The sequence below is a fragment of the Anoplophora glabripennis genome, unplaced genomic scaffold, assembly GCF_000390285.2.
Source record: "Anoplophora glabripennis isolate ALB-LARVAE unplaced genomic scaffold, Agla_2.0 scaffold217, whole genome shotgun sequence".
Taxonomy (NCBI): Eukaryota; Metazoa; Arthropoda; class Insecta; order Coleoptera; family Cerambycidae; genus Anoplophora; species Anoplophora glabripennis.
Genome location: NW_019416331.1, coordinates 732,745 through 750,933, shown reverse-complemented (window position 1 = coordinate 750,933; position 18,189 = coordinate 732,745). Strand labels below are relative to the sequence as shown.

Genomic DNA, 18,189 nt, shown 5'->3' with positions numbered 1-18,189 from the left:
CGTTGAAATTTTTCAGATGATCTTTCACATTAGTAAACTATTCTTTTAAAATATTGCAGGGATCTAACAAATCATCCTGTATAGATCACTTGGATTACTTGGAATAATACGAGTAATCACTTACCAAATGAAATAGTGTAATAACATTTTATAGAAAATTAGCTCTGCTTTCTTCTGTTTTTTACTCTTTTCTGCAGATTATGTTACAGAAATGACTAAGATATAATCTCAAGGCTATGCTAGTTCATATATCTTAAATGAAGAAACAATAAATTATTTAATTGTACCATTTGTACCCGTATTTTACTATCTCGACCCCCAAAAGTTTCAACCTGGACATGCGGCATCATCTGCTTCTATTTGATGTTTCAACTCATCTATTTTCTGTTTTATGTTATCAAGCAAGCTGTACCGCTCCGTAATGACTGCCACTTTGATGCCTTACTGTTAACAAACTTGTAATATACTAAAGATTGCTATGTAATTTGCTGTACAAATATTTGTTTCTACTTTGTGACATATTAACAAACATGCGCTTTTTATTATCTCATATCGACGACAAAATCTATGTGTATGTAACCTAAAAGAAAATATACAGTACCTAACAAAGTAACATCTGTAAGATAAATGCAAGGTGAGCATCGGAGATAAATAAAAGCTTACCAGACCGTCACAAATAAGATTGCGTTTCTGACTTAGGCGCGAGACTGAGAAAGAACGCATTCGGTTAGAAGGAATAAGACGCACGGCGATTTGGGATAGGAGCGTTTTGTTTACAGTGTCCAGTGCGCATTTGTGGGCGGAGCTATCTCAGATGCAAACTTATTTGTGAAGGTTTTGTATTTCAAATTGAATCTTGGAATGAGAAAAAAACACGCCCAGCCATAGTTCCTAGAATTAGCTTCGATCAAAGCGTTTATAATGCTAGGATCCCATAAAGCACCAAAGCTAATAATTCACCAGAATACGTACGATATACTAGGGTTAAGACGTGAAGAAAATATTTGGGAGAGCAGAACAAATCAAGGTATGAAAGGTCGATTATCAGCAATAGTTTTTACAAAACAATAATTTCTTAAACATTTTCCACATTAATACGACGAAACATTTTTGGAACCGCTGGCGATGTTTACAATTTACAAGTGTTGACACAAATCTTTACAGAAAAAGACTTACTTAACTCACAGCGGTTTTATATGTTACGATCATGTCCATTCATTGGTGGGCCATTTTAACCAGACTATTTCATAAAAAAACTCAGTTGTTAAAAGTAAAATTCCAGAAAAATATGTGACTTTTCTTAAACATTTGTTTACAAATAATTTGGCTTAAAACTTAAACAATAATGAAGGCACAATTGATGATAAATTGAACTAGTAATTTTTATTACAAAAATCTGGACAAAAAAAGCAGAGCGTGAGCTATCAACGGGATGAAGAGATGAATGGTTGTACCATTCATCTCTTTTTCCGTAGGGAACAGTTCCAGACGTTCTCAATATGTTTTAACAATTTTGATTATTACACAGACGCACAAGGAAAAAGTTTCATGGTCGGTAGGCCAGCGACCGCTCACTTCCATGTAATTTGAGCCCCAGAATACGAATTTGTCATTAGAATTGCGCCAACGCGTCAGTATTTTTCTCTAACCTCAAAGAATAGATCGAAATTTAAAAATAATGTTTATTTCTGAAGTAATGCCACGTAACTCGAACATAACTCGCTGACTTTTCGTCATTTTTTTTATACTTCAGTACTACTGTGCATTTACGGACCCATACTCATTCTTTTTATTTCCATCATTATGACTCTCTCAAAATTGTTTACACCATTTCAATGACACCGTGTATATATTTGCTTAAGCGCTTAATGACTGCGTAGAATCGTGAAAAGAAACTAGTAAACTTAATTATTTTAGTGTATGCATTACAATCTCAATCTAACTTCAAAAAATTACCAGGATACCAGGGTAGATGTTCGTACACATATCAGGCTGGGTCCGCAAAAGTCATGTCGCAGTGTCTTCGCATTGAATTTGGAAATTTTGTCCCCTTGAAAACTGGTCTTCTTGAGATGCAGCGACCTTATTTTGCGATAAATAATATTTTGTAACAGGTTAAATTATATTGATTTCTTTTTAGTTTCAAGCTCACCTTGCAATCATTGCATGATATCAGTCTTGACATTGCAACGACTTTTATATGTGACCTCACAGTTTACATTACATATTAATGTTGCACCTGTACTTTTGACATACAAGATGGCGGCTTCTATAATGAAACATGCCCAAATTTTATGTTGTATATTTCGATGATCACCAGTTTTAGCCTGCCAATATTCAATTTCATGAATTTCGGTTGTGCCAGGGTGAAGAAACCTAGCATAGCAATCGTAGCCGGTGCCTCTACTTCAGAAGACGTTTGTCCCTGGGAGACGGGGCCTCCTGAGCCTAGGTCAAGGAAGAACTCTGCTCAACTGGACTCTGGCAGCTCCTCCTCAGACATAAGCGTGGCTGTGGCTGAAGTTGCTGAGAAGGTAACTAAAAAATAGATTTAAATCAGTTGTGCAGGGTAGCCCAGAACTGATGGTTGGTCGCCGTTACAGGAAAACGGAAAGACCAAGTTTTCTTCGCGTTCATTTGTAAAATGATCATTTATAGAGAAAAACAATAGGCTAGTTAACATCTTCAAACCCGTGAAAAATATTGATAATTCGAGTTAAGGAATGGTTAAGGGCTCATTTTATTAGGGATGACATCTAGAAAAACGTGCACAAAAATTGTATCCGCACATAAACAATTAGTAAAGTTATAAATAAGTAAAGATTAAAAAAAGATTTCGGTTTTCTACAAGTAACTCGAAAAATATAAGCATTAGCGTCAATTTGAAAAGAGATCCTAAAAGAAGAGGAAATTTCCTATAAACTTATCTCAACTCCCGAATTTCTGTCGCCATTATTTATAATTTTAATTTATTGCTGAAAATTGGGCTTTTAGCGTAGAAAGCAATACAAATTATGAAGTGTCCACGGTGTATCAAGACTAATAAATGTACGCAAAACTAATGTTCACAAAACTTTAAAAAAGCAACACGACAATGATGACATTACGTGATACCCACAGCAATCAACATCTTGTTTTGATCGCCTACTGAACTCAAAGTTTTAAATTCGTGACACTGCTACGCAAACCGAAACATACAGACCTGCAAATAATGCCATTTTTTTCAAGAATGGCTTTCTGTAGGCGATTTTCTCAAAAGACAATATATTTTTTAAATAAAATGACCGTTTCAATGTTGCAGCCCGTTTTAAAAAAATACGACCATTGTAAAAGGTTTGACTGCTAAAACGGAGAGGTAACCGGAGAAAACTATCACCCAGTATATTGATTTGACTAAAGTTTTAAGAAATAATACGCCATAATAGTTCAAATAAATGTCCCAAATTTTAACGCGATCGGTAAAAAGGTTTATGAAATTATTAATTAAATTAGTTTTATTTTTGACAACTTTGAAGGTCTGTAATTCAAAAATGATAATAATAANGGCTACAACCATTCATCTCTTTTTCCGTAGGGAACAATTCCAGACGTTCTCAATATGTTTTAACAATTTTGATTATTACACAGACGCACAAGAAAAAAGTTTCATGGTCGGTAGGCCAGCGACCGCTCACTTCCATGTAATTTGAGCCCCAGAATACGAATTTGTCATTAGAATTGCGCCAACGCGTCAGTATTTTTTTCTAACCTCAAAGAATAGATCGAATTTGAAAAATAATGTTTATTTCTGAATAAATGCCACGTAACTCGAACATAACTCGCTGACTTTTCGTCATTTTTTTTATACTTCAGTACTACTGTGCATTTACGGACCCATACTCATTCTTTTTATTTCCATCATTATGACTCTCTCAAAATTGTTTACACCATTTCAATGACACCGTGTATATATTTGCTTAAGCGCTTAATGACTGCGTAGAATCGTGAAAAGAAACTAGTAAACTTAATTATTTTAGTGTATGCATTACAATCTCTATCTAACTTCAAAAAATTACCAGGATACCAGGGTAGATGTTCGTACACATATCAGGCTGGGTCCGCAAGAGTCATGTCGCAGTGTCTTCGCATTGAATATGGAAATTTTGTCCCCTTGAAAACTGGTCTTCTTGAGATGCAGCGACCTTATTTTGCGATAAATAATATTTTGGAACAGGTTAAATTATATTGATTTCTTTTTAGTTTCAAGCTCACCTTGCAATCATTGCATGATATCAGTCTTGACATTGCAACGACTTTTATATGTGACCTCACAGTTTACATTACATATTAATGTTGCACCTGTACTTTTGACATACAAGATGGCGGCTTCTATAATGAAACATGCCCAAATTTTATGTTGTACATTTCGATGATCACCAGTTTTAGCCTGCCAATATTCAATTTCATGAATTTCGGTTGTGCCAGGGTGAAGAAACCTAGCATAGCAATCGTAGCCGGTGCCTCTACTTCAGAAGACGTTTGTCCCTGGGAGACGGGGCCTCCTGAGCCTAGGTCAAGGAAGAACTCTGCTCAACTGGACTCTGGCAGCTCCTCCTCAGACATAAGCGTGGCTGTGGCCGAAGTTGCTGAGAAGGTAACTAAAAAATAGATTTAGATCAGTTGTGCAGGGTAGCAGTCAAACGTTGTTGGTGAAATTTGCGGACACCCTGTATGTGTAAAATAATACTCTCTTTTCTTCTCTCTTTCTTTTTCTATTTCTCTGTTTTTACCCCTCAACATGAATCTGTTAATCAAATTTACTAGCACAATCTCTTACAATAAAAAAACTTAGGTCTAATATGGTAAGCACTACAGTAATCTATTATTTTTTTTAATTATGACATAGTCAAATTTGGACAACATATTCATGTTCAGCAGACAAAAATACATTGGAAATGAGTAGTCGTACACAAGTGGTCCAGAAAAAATTGTTTCACCTATTTTTCAACAAATGCGACCATCGTGACTCAACTAAAAATTTTAGAGTTAACATTCAAAGTCGAATAATTGCTTAAAGAAAATGTGCTAAATTTATTTCGCTTCGAGGAGACCTTTAACAAGTATACTTAACGAGATCAGCTTATTGACATGTCTTAAATAGTTACAACTCATTAGTTCCTTATGAATTTCCTTGGTTAACAAAAAATTTAAAAATACCTAATAATTAGTGGTCAAAATATTTTTTTAGGGAAAATAATGTTGACACTGTTTTTGTATCAGAAAGTGACATTAAAAAACATTAGCAAAAAGTTTTTCAGTTTATTGGTTTAAATAATTTTTATAAATAAATGCAATAATTAATTAATATTTTTCATTTTTTTTTTGCATTTCATTCTTTAGAGTAGGTACCTATATTATAATTTTTAATTAAATTAAATTTTAAATTGTTTATAGTCCTTTTTTATTCTATGGTTGTTTAAATAATATATTAAGAATTCTCTTCTTTCCCGAAATTTATAATTTGCAATTCTCCAGAAGATTACAGAAAAAAATATTATTGAAAATGTGTTTGTTTATTTACTTAACAATTTGTTATAAACAATCGTCAAAGTGCAAGTCAAAGTTATTTTTTCTTAGATAAAAAACCAACTAAATTTTTTTTCGGTTTTTTTATCGAATCTTTTAGTTTGATATTTTCAGGAAATCAAAGCGGCCATGTGATTTGTTTACTTATAAATAGAGTTCGGGACTCAGTTGGATGATCATAGCCGTCGCGTCGGCCTTTTGCTACAGCGCACCATACGAAAGCGGTAATAACGGCAGTTATTGATTTTGTGTTTGCTTCTGTATACTTGTTTTAATATTATAATAATGTTGAACGCGCCAAGGGGTAAAAAACGACTTCTCGCTGATAAAATAGGCAAATTTATTTATTTTTATTTATACCTACCTGTTTATTTATTTGTTTATGATGAACACGCCTATGACTGGCCGAGGAAAACTCCGAACTCTGCTTATAAACAGCTATAACTTTTTTTATTATAGATACAGTTATGGACATTCAAGACAATTTTGTAGAATATTAATGACCAAATTAGCTCGATGAATTTGTTTATAAAAAATGGCGCTTTTTTCGTATTATTCAGTCTTTGACTGTTTATATCTCATAAACTATTGAAGTTACAAATATGAATCTTCTTCTTATTAAGAAACAAAAAACCTATACAATAAATACTGAACTCAACCGAATACTCGAATAATATCGTATTTTTTATTAAAAATCATACAAATTTAATTGATTTTTCTTATTTTTTTATATTTCTTAATAATTAATTTATGTACTTAGATGATTTTAAAATATATTAATGAAAACGAAAATAATTTCATTGACGTAACAATCCTTAGGTCGATAAACTTACCAATATTGGGTTTCCTGTTTGCTCTTTCCATTTCCCTGTAATAAAAACTAGCCATCCGATCTGGATCAGATTGTAGTACGTCTCGTTTTTGATGTTATTCGTACCCTAGCATGACACTGAAAAAGTGGCGTATAAGGTTCTTCCCCCGCAAAACCCAGTGGCGTACTTATTTGTTAAATAACTAATAGTTTTCGACTTGTGAATCAGAGTTATATTTTTTGAATGGAAATCATACTTGGCCATGGCCTAGTTAAAAAAAGATGTTCTACACTTTTCGGAAATGTTTAGAAATGTTGACACTATATTATATAATAATTCTGACAGTTGTCAACTTGTCTAGTTAAAACTAGAGGTTTAGTTTTTCGTACTTCATCTCAAAAAAATATAAAGGTTGTAGTCGTTTCATTTTTCGAAATTTAAAAAAGGATAAAACTGGCCTTAGTTAAAAGTTCGCTCTAAAACTTTTTTGATTGAAATTTTTTATTGGATCTCCATTTTTTTATTCTTCAATGCCTTAACGAAATTATGAAACATGGGCGTAGCTAAGATTTTTGCTAGGGGAGAGCCTAGGGCCTTTACAAAAAAAACCGCACGCACTTTAAAACCAAAACACTTTTTCGTTTGATTCTAAAAAAAAATTGCAGCATGTAGCAACAATTAAGGGGCCCGCTTGACTACGCCCATGGCCTGAAACATGAATAACTTTAATTTCATGTAAATGTCATACGCCACTGGATCCTTCCTTAAAAAAAATGAAAAAAAAACAAAAAATTTTCCCAAAAAACATCGAAAGATGAATCCTATTTAATTTCTTTTGAAAGAATCGAAATAATGGAGATGCAATTCTGGCTTCTTTTTGTTTATCTCCTCTTTGTTGGCTCATCCTATATTCCTATTTTAAAAAAATTATTTTAATTAATGGTTTTATTAGTACTTACTTCCAAAATTTTAAGAGTTTATGGATGCTGGTTTGTTGTAGTTGAAACACATTATGAAATATGCTGTAATTTTCAACAGGAATACAAGGAATTTACATAAATTTTAAGTACGTAAATGGGTGTTGTTTCATTGGCAAGTTGAAACATATTATGAAATAATAGATACAGCTGGGTTTTGCTGGTAATCACGCAAGTTCTCTTTAAGCGTAAACCATCATTATCTAACACTGGTTATTGTTCAACGTATATTACATATTTGGAAAAACCGCACATACCGTTTCAATAGCATTATCTTTTAAATATATACTACTTATTTTCGAATAATTGCTAAGAATTACATTAAAAATTCAAACTGTTCTGATACTAGATAGTAATCGTTACAAGGAAAGAAGAGACGTACCTTTTCTGCAGATATCCTTAACGTCCTCCACAATTTGCAAAAATAATACATAAAATTACAGTATTAATTTCTAAAGAAGGAATTTTAATTAATTTAAATAAACAATTGTAGAAATTATACAGGTTGTTTCAGGAGGAGATGTACATACTTCAGTATGTTATTCTTACATTTTGTTTCGACTAGTTTGAGTTAAATTCATGAAATTTTGTATGCGGAGGTTTCTTGGTACGGGAAATTCAAATTTTATGGACGATTGGCTGTATCTCCCAGAGGGCGCCACAAGCGACTAGTATCCATTAAATCGCTTCAACTATTTTGTGCCACGTTGTATGTCATTTCGGAATAGAAACATATTTTCTCCTATCTTTTCTACTTAATAAATGTACACATGTTTGGTGAACAAACTTTTTAATATTTTGTTACACAAAATAAAAAATATGAGTTATAAAGAGTTATATATCTGAATCATCCAAAATTAATACGCGAAAAATAAGTCTGTAATTGTCACTTTTTTTAGTATAAATAAAATAAAGTGTAGTATAGAGGGTGTCAAAGAAAGTGTAAACAATTTTAAAAACAAAAAATAGGTACTCTAAAAAAAATTTGTTTCTTTCCGAGATACAGTGTGAAAGATACAAAACAAAAAAAAACTAATTTTTTTACGAAAACTCACACCCTCTATCTCGGAAATGCAGCGTTTTCGGACATCATATGTTCATAAGCAGTATTTTTAGTACTATTTGCATTTATTTTTGTACGTTAGTACCGCATTCATTTCTCTTGAACACATCAAGGTGACTGACCTCTCTTTCTAAGACCAATCCATAGTGCATAAGGTCTATGTGTATGAACTAGAGGCCGAGAACTATCGATAATAATTGATACCATCGATAACCATCGATCTACTATATCCATAGCTTACTTTGAAAAGTCACTTATTTTCTACTCAGTAGTATTGTAAGACTTCAATTAAAAGCCTTTTTTTCTCGAAAACCGTCAACATTAGAAAGTTTTAACAAGAGTACATTATATTTAGAAAATAAAATTATACATTAGAAATTGGAGGAACCTCAAAAATGATAAATGTACGATAATATACTTAGGAGAAAGTAAGCAAGAAATCGCAATGTTGACATAACACGTAACCATAACCAAACTTTTCTTGAATGATATCCTGTTGCGAGGCTACTTCACTTGCATTAAATTATCTTTAATGCTCAGCGCATGCTCAGTAGCATTGATATAATTTTAATTTATTAATTACAATAAAAGTTAACATTGTTCTATAAATTTAAATATATAATTTCTATAATTCTTTTAGTTTGTAAATTGGGGTTTGAAACTTCTTCAATATTTCTAATATTGCCAGAATATCGCGATATTTAGGGTCATGACAAAGAAGACATTTCTTTGGCACTTATGTCCAATGTACATAAGGTCGAAAATCGATCTAGTAAAAAAATTGAGAATGACAATGACAATGCGCATTATGTGGTTGCCTATTATTTGGCGTATGTGACGTCACTACCAAAAAGGTATATTATTTCGATAGTTCCCTACCTCTAGTCTGAACTACAGCCAAGGTGACTTCATTGTGAAACTTAGCACTGAACTTTTTGCTGCACTATCTATCAAATGTCATTGTGTTCATTCATCCTCAAACCTTATTCATCCGTAGACCCTTGTGCCATAGGTCCAGCGCTCGTGCGTGCTCACCCAGCAGCACACCGTCGACGGCGGACGCAAGCTCTCGGCCAACCTCAACGAAGCCCCCAGGAGGGCGTCTGTGTCGGTGCCCATCACGCACACCACGGCGGACTCCTCCAAGCGCAAGGTCTCCTCCTTCGAGGACAACAGCTCAGCGGCCACCAGCACGTCGTCGTCTGTGTTCGTAATTCCTAGTGACGCGGACAATAAACCAGAAGAAAAAACCTGTACTAAAACTCTCAAGAAGAGCCATAGTATCGCAAAGACATTCTCAGTGGCCCCCATAATTAGTGTCAGTTCGGTGGTGGATGACTTACCCAGCGACAGTGGTGACCAACCGGTGAGCGAGGAGGTGGAGGAGGACAAGGAGAAGCCGGAAGAGGCCACGTCCATCGCCAGCTACAATCAGGAGCCCCTCGCGCCCTTGGCGGAGCCCGACAGTGAATCCCCTGCCAGCGAGTTCCCCCCATCTGAACCCGGGGAGGCGGAGGGCGAGGCCAAAAGCAACGATGTATGTCCTTGGGAAGACGAGTAAGGATAATACATTTCCCGATCTTGTATGAAATTGTATTTTCCGAACTTCCTGTTGTCGGTTATTTAATATCCCCCATCACTATAATCATGTTTTTGTCAAGTAGCTGCTTATACTTAAAATCTAAAAGGTCATTCACAACTTATACAAAATAGAATTTAAAAAATGGGATTAAATATCCATTATAATATGCACCAGTCATGATGATGAAAAATAATCACTTCCTTTTAAAAGTTTATAGTGGAATTAATAGTAACAACTACGGCAATATTATGAAAACTTTGTCACAAACAAAACAGAAATTTCGGAAAATCTAATAGACCGTGAGCTAACGCACATTGGTGTGGCGTCATCGAAAAATGTCTGTCATTTTGAGGTCTGAAGAAGGTAAGTTAGTTATAGGCTATTGACTATGTCAAAAAAAAGAGGGTACAAAGGAACTACAACGTAACAGAAATTTTATTGTTTGATATGTTCAATTGACCCTAAAAAATGATAAAACCGCGGAGTGCTACCTTTTAAAGGGGTGCGTTTTTGAGAACGAAGTAAAAAGGTGGTATATTCAGTTTTTTGAATTTTACTCGAAAACTATGAATTTTTTCTAAATAGTTGTCAACAGAAAAGTTGTAGCAAACTGAATTTCCAATCGAAATGAGACCTTTTAAAGTCAAAAAAAATATTTTTAATAAAAGTATGCCCAAAAAACGAGTAAAAAAAACCCGAAAAAATGCGTTTTTTTTTTCTTTTTGGTTTTTGGCCCACAACTTTTTTCTGAAAGTAGTTAGGTATAGGCATTGCTTCTCAGACAAAAAAGTTAATGTTTTTTCCTTTAAAATAAGCCTTTATACCTACGACTAATAGAAACCGAGATACATTGGATCAAAGTTGGCTACTTTTTGGATTTTTGGCCTATTTTTGCCCTTTTTTGACGATTTTTGTCTTATAACTTTTTTCTGAGTTAATTTAGGCGCATGTAATGCCTTATTCAAATGAAAGCTGGTTTCAAAACCTTTAAAATGGTGCCTGGTAGAAGTTTGTACAATTAAAATCAACCTAGATATGTCAAATTAACCAACGATACTTTTTTTCTTTTTATAAAATTTTTATTACTTTCGGTAATATTTTGTCTAATAAATTTATTTTTGTGAATGTGAAAGTTAATAAGTTTCTAGGTGACTGAATATTATTATTTATTTATTTAAACAACAATTAATCATATTTATCTTGTAAAATTTCGAATTCTTTTAATTATTTTTGTACTTTTAATTAAAAAAATACAATTACAAAAAATTTTTTCAATTTTGTAAATAAGAATTCAAAATTAAAAAATTACCTCGATGAATTTTTACTTGAAAATGCTAGTGTTGAGGATATAACTGCTACATCTGAATGCATTGTAACTATAATGTATAGTTAAAAAATTGACAGCCTAAAAACTGCCTGCCTTCAACAACTGATGCTCTCAAACATCATGGGTTCAGAGTATATTTTCAGATGCAACAGTGGAATGGTTGTACTTTGAATCCCCTTGATTGGGGTTGGAAAAATTACATAAATCGGCTAGTTCCTATTTTTAATAATAAATCTCCTACACCTGAAAATTTACTTGAAAAAATAGCCTGTAAATGTATTAATAAATTGTAAGAATGCTTATGAGCCTGATTTTTCAGAAGAGGACATTAATGAAAATGATGACGACGAAATTGATATTATTAATATTGAAAATATACTAAATGAAACTGAAAATTTATAAGATATATATGATTAACTGTTGTTTAAATAAATAAATAATAATATCCAATCACCTAGAAACTTATTTTAACTTTCACATTCACAAAAATAAATTTATTAGACAAAATAATGCCGAAAGTAATAAAAATTTTATAAAGAGAAAAAAGCATGGTTGGTTAAATTGATATATCTCGGTTGATTTTAATTGTACAAACTTCTACCAGGCACCATTTTAAAGGTCTTGAATTCAGCTTTCATTTGAATAAGACATTACATACACCCAAATTTACTCAGAAAAAAGTTATAAGACGAAAATCGTCAAAAAAGGGCAAAAATTGGCCGAAAATCCAAAAAGTAGCCAACTTTGATCCAATGTATCTCGGTTTCTATTAGTCGTAGGTACTTCTATATAGGCTTATTTTAAAGGAAAATACATTAACTTTTTTTTCTGTGAAGCAATACCTATAACTAACTCCTCTCAGAAAAAAGTTATGGGCCAAAAACCAAAAAGAAAAAAACGCATTTTTTCGGGGTTTTTTACTCGTTTTTTGGGCATATTTTTGTTAAAAATAATTTTATTTTGGCTTCAAAAGGTTCATTTCGATTGGAAATTCAATTTGCTACAACTTTTCTTATGACAATTATTTAGAAAAAATTCATAGTTTTCGAGTAAAACTCAAAAAACTGAAAATACCACCTGTTTACTTCATTCTCAAAAACGCACCCCTTTAAAAGGTAGCACTCCGCGGTTTTATCATTTTTTAGGGTCAATTGAACATATCAAACAATAAAATTTCTGTTACGTTGTAGTTCCTATCTAAAGTACATAGTCAATAGCCTATAATGAAAATGGTGGTTTTAAGGGCCGACCCGTGTTCGAAAATTTGGAAAATTAATTTCCTTTTGCATAAAATAACTAGTTTTTTTCATCTTAAAGTGTCTGGCAAAAATAGACATTAATAAGTACTTAACAATTTTCAAATGCCTAGCCGAAAGGGTGGTTCATAGGGGTGAACTTGCAAGAAGAAAAAGAAAATTAATCGTTTACTTTTTATCTGGCAATCGAAACAATGAAAATTTTTGTTATGAATATGATAAAAATAAAAGCCGAAAGGGTGGTTCATAGGGGTGAACTTGCAAGAAGAAAAAAAAATTCATCGTTTACTTTTTACCTGGCAATCGAAACAATGAAAATTTTTGTTATGAAAATGATAAAAATAAATTGCCAGACGGTTTCCAATGTTCGGAATCGAGTTTCTCTATGGAAAATTATGTGAAAATTTTTAACATTTTTCAGTGGTCTTAATGTACAAAAAAGGAGGGCCATTGTGTTTGCGGTATTATAAAATGTTATTCATTCAAAGGCGTGAAAAAGTTTATAAAAATTTCAGTAATTAATTTTTGTCTGGCATTTTGTATTTCAATTAGAAATGCGCGTATAAAGACAACATATAAATGCCAGACAAGTTAAGCTGTTCGAAAATGTGTAAATGAATTAAAAAGTTACAAAAAAATTAACGAAAACTTGGTTTTCTTTTTTTCTAATTTAAACGATTTATTTTTGTCTGGCATTTTGCATTTCTATTGAAAATAGATATTTATACTTCAGGTTAACACGCCAGACAAGTTGGGTTGTTCGAAAATTTAAAAAAAAAATAAATTAAATTAAATTAAATAGTTGTAAAAAAATTAACATCTTGTAATAAGCACTTTTTATTTATTTAAAGTTCAAGTTTTGAATAACATTTTCCTGCAATTTTATTTCTTAATTCAAATATGATTTAAAATGTGATTTTTTTTAAATTTACGGAGCTTTTTCCTATTTTCCAGTTTTTCTTGGTTAGGTAAGTCACTTCCGTTGACAGCATCAGATTCAGTAATTTTACGACGGAAATAGTATCTTGAGTATGTTTCCTGAGTAATTACAGTTTATAATATAAAGGGAAAAAGTCGAAAAAAAATGAGAAATTGAATTTTTTTACAACTTCGTTTATTTATTTATATATTTTCGAACAGCCCAACTTGTCTGGCATTTTTAATTTGAGTTTGTAAGTGTATTTTTTTTTATTAAAAAACGAATTGCCAGATAAAAAAAGACAGAAGTTTTCATTAATTTTTTTACACCTACCTATTTAATTTAATTCATTTTTTTTTTAAATTTCGAACAACCCAACTTGTCTGGCGTTTTAACTTGAAGTATAAATATGTATTTTCAATAGTAATGCAAAATGCCCGACAAAAATAAATCGTTTAAAATTTTTTTGTAACTTTTCAATTCATTTATACATTTTCGAACATCTCAACTTGTCTGGCATTTGTATATTGTGTTTATATGCGTATTTCTAATTGAAATTCAAAATGCCAGACAAAAATAAATCATTTAAACTTTAATATATTTTTTACGAATTTTCTTTTATCTGGCACAATTTTTCCATTTGCTTACGGTCTATAAGTTGAACAAAAAAAAAAGGGAAATAAAATTATTATTTGTGATCTATAATTATATTCTGGATGGTAACTGATGGTCGGCATTATGGATGAAATATTTGTTAAGTTGCTGGGTTTCTATCGTGGCATTTTAGAAAAGTGATGTCACTACTAGCATAAACCAATATCTGTGAATTTGGAATTGTGGGGAGGGTAGCTTGGAAGATACAGCACTTAGGCCCTATTTGTCCCCTTGAACTTCCTCCCATTAGGAGATCAATCCATCTGAGCCGTTGACCAACCTATTAAAGAGAAAAAGGTGATGACGTTGCTCAGGCCAACGTTCTCCCGACACGGATTCTCTTGACGAGACGGCAGTGCATTCACACAGCACATGTAGTACTGTCTCGTCTTCCTGTTCACAACCTCCACAAAGTGGTGTTTCATACTTCCTCATGTATTGAAGGTATTTCCTTAGCCAACAATGTCCAATTTGAATATCTGCGAGGTATTTTTTGGCTGTGTCTTTGCTAAGGTATTCCAAGAACTCTTTAGCAAATTGACAGCTATTTCTTTTCCCACATTTTCAAATTTGCTTATTTTTTAATTGTGACCTCAAGAATTGATCCAGAATCACTAGCATAAGATCCGCTTCTCCAATAAATTGTTTCATTTCATTTATAGAATACACTTACATTTTTAATCGAAAGAATTTAAGTCAGGTAACCGCGATGGCCATGATATTGGTACTCCTTGTCTAATGCACAGTACTTTTTGAACTTTGTAACCTGAGGGATTATTTCTTTATTTATCTATATATCGTTATGACCAGTATCATAACGAGTCTGGATTTCAAAAGAGTTTACTATTCAATTCTCGAAAGGGAGTTTATAATTATCATTATACTTTAATTAATACGTGGGAACTTAGAAATGTTGTATGTTCAGATAATGAATTTCAGGCACTTACCCTCTATTGCTTACGTAGAATGTAATCCAGTGGCTGACTATACAGGGTGACACTGAAGTTGAGAGAAACAAAAGGAAACACCAAAACATCCTTTAATAACAATAAAAACAGAACAAACAAAATAACGACACAACGGGCTCGAACAACATTATTAATTAATTTATTGACACGCGACAGCGTACCGAGATTCAGGTAATGTGCGAGCCATAGCAAAATTTGGAATGTCTTTATCCATTATTAAATTAACCCGAGACTCTAAACTAAGTAGACTGCTCAATGTGAAACCCAAGGAAGGACTGCCTGTTTTCGGATCTCTCCTGAATTCGACACCTCGCTTCGACACACCCATTTCTTGGGTCCAGAAGTTTCTGTTCTTATCTTATTGGCGGGAACCTGAATATCGGGACGCTTTGGTATAATTATACTATGTTAATAATTACCCAATTGACTGGACTTACATTTATATAAATAATTATGTGACTAACTGAACTTACAAGTAACCCTAGCCTTCCTCTAGTGACTCCGTGTAGCAATACGGGACGGATTAGTCAATCTCATTTAATATATTCTTAATAGCTTGGAAAATCCGCCTAAAAACCGGCTATTTGATCTATTGCTTTCCTTTCCAATTATTATCAATTTAACAACTTATTCTTGGAATTCATACGTAATTTGGAATGCATTTCGGGCGTTATTTGAAATATCGATTTTTCTCTTTATATCTGCTCAACACATGGCCCCGACAGTCTAAGTGAATTTGTTAAAAAATATTGCTAAATTTCATAAGGCCTTCTCCGAAGGGCGACACTAAACCTACTTGAAGACCCTTAACTTTTCGATAAATTAGTGTTGACTGAAATATTTTACTTTTTGGCCCATCCGTTCCGAGAACTAACAAATAAATTACTACGCCTCCCGGCTTCTATTACAACTTCATTAAGGTAATTTCTAACATTTTATCGAAAATAAAAGGTAAAAGAACCACATTCTTATCGAACAGCTAAGGCCGTGGCTCCAAGAAGTTCAAGTGGTTAATTTCGAAGAAATTCGAGATACTGAAAACCTTCCTTTCGATTTGGATGAACAGCCCAATTAAGTGATCGTCCACAGTTAAGGTAAAAGTAACAGCATTTGGCTGTTAGGAAACGTTTTGTAAATTAAAACAATATCTATTAATATCGCCAAACGCCATTTTGATCGCTTGTAAGAGTGGTACAAACAATAAACCATGATAGTAGGAGCACTGTGAAAACCACAGTAATACCGAATAATCAGGCATTTGTCAAATCAAATCGTCAATTTTTTTTCGAAATCTAAATTTTTGGATAAGCTGTGAATGACCTTGTATCTACTACATTCAACAATTATTGCCAACAAAATATTGTGATTTCATAAAAAAAGAGCGCAAGTATCTCTTTTTCAGTAATAATTACACTTCATCCTCTTTATTCGCTAAATTAACTTTGTTTTCCACTTTTATTTAAGAATAGATGATTTTGAAATTTCGACATTGCTCTTGTGAGACTGTCAATAAGTGACAACTCCTCATAAGGCATGGTCGAAAATATTTTAATAAAACGTACTTTAGCTTTCTCTAAAGCAAAAAGTATATGGTAACTATGTTCTGTATTTCCTTTTTATGTCTAGTTTGATTTGAAACTAGATAATTTTGACTATTATTATTACTTCATAATTTAAAAATTTTGAATCAGTCTACTCAAGAGACTTTGATGGAAAGATGAGTAATAGAGTAGTACAGCAACTTAAGTGATGACTTTGTAAGTATAACTGAAAATTAATAGAGCATCAACTGGGCACATCTAACTAAAGGTACACGAGTGCAAATTAGGTTCAATTTGATTTACTATTTGGTAAATCCCCAACAGTATATCCAACATCTGAGTAAAATAAACGAAAATACAACTTCATATAGATGGCCACCGCAATGCATATTGCAACTACCCACTAGTCTTAATAGGTAGCATAGAGGATACAAATTGTAAGTGGATTGTATTTGGTTCACAGGGAAACTTGTAAAGTCGACACACCATTTGTGAAGACCTACGCCACCTTAGGGTATCTTTAACAACCGCATCATCAACAGCAGCACTACCTTTGTCTAAGCTAAACACACACGACAAGGCATAAGATGAAACAGTGATTATACGTTTTACAATATATCAATTGAATGATTACAAAAATTTGTCATGATGTTATGATTAAAACTGTCGCATGTGTGTAGCTTAAAATTTTGCTCACAAGTAATTACGTAGACTTCAGGTACACCATCATAGTATCCATGGAACATTTAAGCAATAGCTAAGTCATGTACGAGATGTTATTTTTATATTAGAGTTCTTGAAGACATCCTGAAAACACTTTTTACCGGGAAGTTGTGGTTTGGTGGGATGCTTTTCTTGATTTATATCAAACAAGCTCATGAAGATTGCAATACACAAGCTTAGAACACATGAGGTATTAATACCATTGTGGAGAACAGATCGGTCTACCTCAAGGAGCTTTAGCTCAACTGATCTCGTTTCCACAATGGGAGAGTTTGCAACCAATCAAGTTCATCAATGTAAAGACTTTACACACAAAATTTTCTCAATAATTATAGCAAATTCGATTGATAAAGTACTGGAAATGAAGAAAGGAAAATGTCTAACACGTCTAAAACATTAATAAAGTTACAAAGACTCAGAAAATAACGAAAATTAAGTATATGTTTCTATAGGTAAATCAGCAGTTAATTTCTGCAAAACAGCTAGAAAATGTCAATATATCAAATTCCATTTGCAATTTCTAATCGTAGATACGTTTCTAAATATCGACATCTCGACTCGAGTAGACTTTTTTGAGCCCTTAAGTCGTTCCTGTTGAGATCTCTCTATCTAGTTACGTTCGAGTCCGGGAAGCCGCCAGGATTTGTGAAAGGATCCCCAGATATTTCTAATCACACGTATATATACTTCAGTATGCACAACACATGTATGTCATAAGATTTGTCGTTATAATTACTATAAACGTTAATGGATATTATACTACCTATATGTACTTAGGTGTCTTAAAATGAAAAAAAAAAAG

The 18,189-nt window shown here is 32.8% G+C and overlaps 1 pseudogene; it reads left to right on the top strand.

Annotated features, from left to right (window-relative positions):
* Nucleotides 1-18,189, top strand: part of LOC108905309 — a 35,439-nt pseudogene extending 17,250 nt beyond the window's left edge.